Source organism: Anomalospiza imberbis, chromosome 4 (genome assembly GCF_031753505.1).
Source record: "Anomalospiza imberbis isolate Cuckoo-Finch-1a 21T00152 chromosome 4, ASM3175350v1, whole genome shotgun sequence".
Classification (NCBI taxonomy): domain Eukaryota; kingdom Metazoa; phylum Chordata; class Aves; order Passeriformes; family Viduidae; genus Anomalospiza; species Anomalospiza imberbis.
This window is the reverse complement of record NC_089684.1, coordinates 6,984,413-6,990,412: the sequence shown is the minus strand read 5'-3', so window position 1 is coordinate 6,990,412 and position 6,000 is coordinate 6,984,413. Positions and strand designations below refer to the sequence as shown.

General features: G+C 33.8%; 1 protein-coding gene across 1 annotated transcript in view; it reads left to right on the top strand.

Annotated features, from left to right (window-relative positions):
* Positions 1 to 415: 415 nt before the first annotated feature.
* TENM3 (teneurin transmembrane protein 3) overlaps positions 416 to 6,000 on the top strand; it is a 469,046-nt gene continuing 463,461 nt past the window's right edge. Inside the window, exon 1 of the mRNA XM_068187008.1 lies at positions 416 to 541. The gene's annotated coding sequence lies outside the window, so the exon portion shown is untranslated. The remainder of the gene's footprint in view (positions 542 to 6,000) is intronic.

The following is a 6,000-nucleotide window of genomic DNA, read 5'->3' as shown; positions in this document are numbered from 1 at the left end:
AAATGTTTAGTACTTTTTCTAGAAATGTAAGGCACTTGTACTTTGGCTGATTAGCTGATAATTAAAAAAGACAGAATGACATCTTAAGCTGTGCTGCAAAAAGGAAGTTTGATCTGGACATGACAAATTAGTTACTTCCTCGAACAGTTACTTGTGTCTCTCGCATCAATAGAATATCCATGAAATAATGCTAGAGTATTGGAGTAATATTAAGAACAAAATACAAGGGTATCATCCACAGGTAGTTGTCTGACTTTAAGATCTAGGTTCAGCCTTCTAATTTAAACGCAAAGTTAACTGCTTCCACCTCCTGATGTAATTGGGAGAACGTGTGCAATTGAAAGCAGGAGGGAAGCTCCTCATCTAGGTCTTTGGCATTACCCCTGGCGATATATAAATCACTCTATTGGCCGTTCAATTGAGTTTCTGGTCTGTTATTGCTGAGCTACCTGCAGTCTGCATGTGTGAAGTTTAACAGAGATTCTTTCTCACTCTGCTGCCTTCAGAAATATTCTTTATTGATCTGATAAAGTTTGCAAACGTACGTCCAGTGTTTTGACAGCATTCCTGAGGGGCTATTCTTTTATTCTGTAAATTTTCTTACACAGAATGTGATAAACCAAACCATTAGTGTGGTTTTAGCTGATTAGACTGTGATTTGCTCCTTGATTTTTTCAAATACGTTTAAGATTTGATGTGAATATTTTGCAATATACAAAAGACAAATTGATGTCTAATTTATGTTACTGGATGGATAGTTCAATTTTAAACCAGCATCATCAAACAGTCTAAGAATCAATAAAGACTGCACAGAATAGGATTACATACAAATTTATGACAGTGGAAATATCCCTGCATTACATTAAAGTTGTTAAAATATGGAGAGTTTTAAAGGTGTCTGGGCTTCTTGATAAATTAAAACTTGGCTTTTGATAGCAATTCCTCAGAAAAGCATGGAATTTAGTGATGAAAAAATAGTAAACACTGAAGAATAAATCCCTGATTCAGAAGATTCAGTTGAAAGTAAGAAACTTCACTTTGGATGCTATTAAAATAACTTGATCTTACTTCTCATTCTTAAGCATTTACTTGAAGAATTGCCATAGAATGCTACCTATTTTTAAAGTAGTTTATCAATTATGCATCATGATATAAAGTCTATATGTTAGGTCAAAAATTATTTTATAGTCATGGAATGAAATTGTATTCAAAGTGATTGTAAAGAATTCTGGGTACCTAAAGTATTTTTATGAAGCAAATCTAAAGGAGTACAGGATTTTTTTTTGTCCCTATTATAGTAGTGTATTGGTAGGTTTATATTATATCATGTTAACGTAATTATTCATAATTCAACCAGACTATTTTCTTTCATTGAGTCTATACTTTCTGCTACAGGAAAGAAGTTAATTAGGTTTCAGACTACTGAATTACAGACCTATCCCACATGTCATTTTTCAGAAGGTATTTTTTACTTTGCTCTCCTGAGTTGAACTTTATTAGGAAAATTTGTCTCTTTCTTGGAGGTTAAAAAAATTTAATTATTTTGAGAATACTCAATAACTTGTTGACCAACATAACAAAACATAAATGTTGAATCAGAAACACATTTCATATTCTTAATAACAAAATTCAACAGAATGTCAGCTGGTAATTTTCATGGCTGAAGTCCTTTCTTACAAATGTAATTGAAGTTGAAACATTGTTGAACTAAAGCTGAAAAAACTTTTAAGTTAGAGTAAGTCAGGCTAAAACTATCCTATACACTGTGCATGAGTGTCTGTGTATGTGTGTAAATATGTTTTCATTACACTATAAAAATCTGATATTAAGCTCTATAATACATGCACTTTTGAAATTCTGCTTAGAAGATATTTTTCAATATATCTATTTTCTACCATGGATAAGAAGAAAAATAAATTAATAAAATAACCCAAAAACTGTAGGACTGACAGTTCAGACAATTCAGTTTTGCTATGCTGAATTTGGTGTCTAATTTTGTAGAAATATCTTTCCAAAGCCACTATCTGTAGAAGTTGCCACTATCTGTAGTAGTAAGAATTCTAGGAAAGAGCAAGTATGTACAGCCAATTCCATGAAATAAATCAGATTTCTTGAGAGTAGCACCTGAGTCCTCCCTAGTTCTCACAAAATTTTTGGGGGAACTTTCACAATTTGTAAATGAGATGCAAATTACATACCAATTTTATGTCGTCTGCCTCTCAGTGGTGTGATTTGTAATTAATTTAGATTTCTGCATCTAATATTTATTGAATAAAATCATTTGTCATAATGGAAATAATTGAAAGTGATGACATTGAAAAATAAATTAGTGTTAGAAAATAAGTCTTGGAATTTCCTCATGAAAGCAAAAGCATTCCAAGACAAATGGCACAAGGAGCCAGAAGTATTCCAGATGGTAAATTATTTCCTATATGACATTCAGATTTATCTCTAAAAGATCAGCATTTTTTTTTATACATTCATAAGATCTGCCTTGTCTTTAGCTTTCCAGTATTGAAAAATACTTTTTTCAGGGATGGAAGTCTGCTATAACTGAAGAAGTATTTCTCAGATTTATATGCTGGTTATATGAGCAAAGAGGTACTGGGTTGTTGATGACATTGGAGGTGGTTATTTTGGAGTTTAAAATTAGAAAATCTGAATACATCAAACTATGGAAGTTTCAGGATAAAACAGCGAACTGAAAGCAAGTCAAAGAGATTGAGAATTTATTAGCCTTTACTGTTTTATTAGCTTTTACTGTGTTATATCAAGGTGTATGGTTGTCTTGAAATCAGCTGTTATAATTGATTCTTCTCAGTTGTTTCCAGATGTTAAGCTTCTAGTTCCTAACAGAAATATTGTTTATATATAATCCTTATTGGTAAACTTCATCCCATTTCTATGACACCAGTCTTCAAGGTCACCCACTCTTCCCTGTATGATCTGACAGTGATCTTCTGCATTGGAGCACTTCTGCTTACATTATAGCATCCATAAATGTCATCAGCATGCTCCTACTATTTTTCTTAGCAAGACCACTACTGGAAATATTAAGTGATGTAACTGAAAAATCAGGCTCTGAGAAACTCATCCATATCTGGCTTTCACCACTTTGTCAGCTATCTTGCCTTCAGACAATTCCTTACCTATCCAACCTCTATTACAGTGAGCTCAGTTAATGTGGCATCCTGTCAGTTTACTAATGGTGATGAATGAGGGCTACTGTATTTCCCATTTTGAGAAAGAAAACAGGTATTTTATTAAACTGGGGGGCAGGTTAGTCTAGCTTTTGATGCGTGAGATACAAACACATTGGGTAGAAGAAGTAAGAGACTTCTAAAGAAAGAGTACAAGAAGCGTACCCAGGCAATTCTTCCCTGTGTACTCCTGTGTTCCCTCCCAGGCAGTGGCTTGGAACCTTGTTATGTCAGAGGTCAGACTCAGGTTGTGCTCAATATGTATTAATGATTCCACTGGATCTTTTGAATTATTATTCAGGCTTTTGCAGTGTGTAGTCTTGTGATGGTGACTTGAACAATTTAATTATATTTTTTCTTTGGAAGGAAACCATTGTGTTTGTTTGTAGTATTAGAACTGAAAGATTCCTATTCCTATATCACAGTAATGAAGACTCCCTTTATGTTGTTATATAGGCCTTTATCAAATGCTTCTTCAACTATTGCTTTTTCAAGCTGATAAACTCTGGTCCATTCTACCATCTTTTTATATGAAATGACTTCAAAATCCCTGTCTGTTCTTCCTGGTTTTTTGTTTTTTGTTTTTTTTTAATGCCTCTTTCCTAGATCTTATGGGGTTTTTTGATTGTTTTGGGTTTTTTTGAAATAGAGCGATCAGAAATTCAGTGTTGAACATGAAGTGTGTAGATTTATTGCATTAAAAAAAGGTTTCCTGCTCTGTTTTTTGGTTGAGTTGGTTTTCTTGCCCCTAGTAATTTCCAATGCTCAAATTCTGCTTTTTTGACTGGGGCTGCAAGCTGGTGTTTTCAGAGAACTAGCCACAATTGGTCTCGTATTCTTTTTTTGAAGCAGAATTTAGAATCCACTGCTTTGAATGTTTAGAAAGGGTTTTTATTCCCACATAGACTGTGTTCTATTTATTGACACCATTCCACTCATTCATCTTCTGTGCACCATTCACATCAGTTTCAAACAAATAGCTGTCCCTGATGAAACCGCTTATCAGAGAGGGCTCTCGAATTATGTGTTCCAAGAGAAATCCCTGATACCCTGTTTATTAAGGGGGTTGCAGTACAGTAATGATGGACCTTTTAAAGTACCCTTAATTAGTAATGTTGAGGTGGGAAATGGTAAATTGCAGTGATGTAGTATTGCCACCCTGATACTGCCACACTGTGCAGTTGAAATAAGTAATCTTTAATTTCTTGTTCTTTATGAAAGGAAAAGAGAATATCTTTAAAAATCATCATGGTAAGGAAGGATGTGTTCAAGGCTGGGCTGGATGGTGTCCTGAGCAACCTGATCGAGTGAGTGGCATCTCTGCCCATGGCAGGAGGTTGGAATTAGAGTCTTTGAGATCCCTTCCAACCCAACAGTTCTATAATTATATGGAATATACACGGGACCTGGACAGTTAGATAAATTTTTTCCATATTACTATATAGCTGAACAAAAACTTGCCTACAAAACAAACACCGAGTGCTAAAACTGAATTGTCTTCATTTTGAGCCTTCAATTTTTATTCACTCTACTTTCTAGTATCACCTGTTTCCTAAACACGAATTTTCAGACTGCAAGTGATGTGAGGCAGTGTTGGTTTTCTGGGGGTTTTGTGCTGGTTTTAAATTTGGTGGAGTTGTAACATTTTCAGGACATTTCTTTTAGTCATACATATTATTACATATTATTATATAGTTATGTCTAAGCAGTTTGTTCAGATTAGCAGAAAAAATTTCCTTAATATCAATGGAGAATCAAACTGATAATGAAAGATATTTTATCTTTCAACATGAAGTAATTAAATAAAATACCGTGCCAGTTATGCCATGGCATAATAAATCTGTTGTCTTTTGAAGATGCCCCATATCCAAGTGCACATGAAAGAATCATCCAGAAATCAAACTCTGTTTCTTCAAATACCCTTCTTAGCCTTGTTTTTGTTAAGACTAAAATACAAAGATCAGAAAATATACTAAATTATCTACCTTCAGTTATAGAAATCTCTATATTATCTGCAGGAAGATAAAGTATATATATAAAATCTATTATAATATATACTATAAATATATGGTATATGAGATCTTCTGACAGCACTTGACTGTATCCACCACTATTAGTTCAGTGATGATGAAAGAGTTTAATTTAATTTAGTAGAGATTGCCTCACTGTCTGTAATTTCTTTGTTGCCAATGTATTTTCTGTATACCTCAGTGCACAGACACCTGTATTAGGTTTCTAATGCTGCATGTGCACGTAACAAGAAATCTCATCTAAAAATCCTTTGAAACATAGTTGTTTTCCCACATTCTAGCTGAACATGTTCATTCTTGCACGTATTAATTAAATCTGTGTTGAAAAAGATTAATCAGACTTTGTTTTACAGGAAACATGAATTTTTTCAACCATTTCAGACCAATAAAAAGACATAAATTCAATATAGTCTGTGAGAAGTTTTTCAGAATAGATGAAATTTTGCACTGAAACTAACACTATATTTTTGCCTTCTTTTCTATTGGTATTTTACTCATGATAATGTGATTTGCCCTAGAGATGTACACAAGGTATATATGCCATTAGGAGAATAGAAGTTCTAGCAGTGAAAATCATAATTCATAAGCAGAAGCATTAGTACTTTTCATTGTGTAAACAATGAATGTTGGTCTTCTGTGTTCCTGTCACTGCAAACTGCAGGAGGAAGGTGACTATTCCGGCCTGCCTAATGTGGCAGTGAGTGTTGATTTTTTAGCATGTAATGTTGTTTTCTGATGAATCACACACATGCATAACTTGCTGTCAGTTT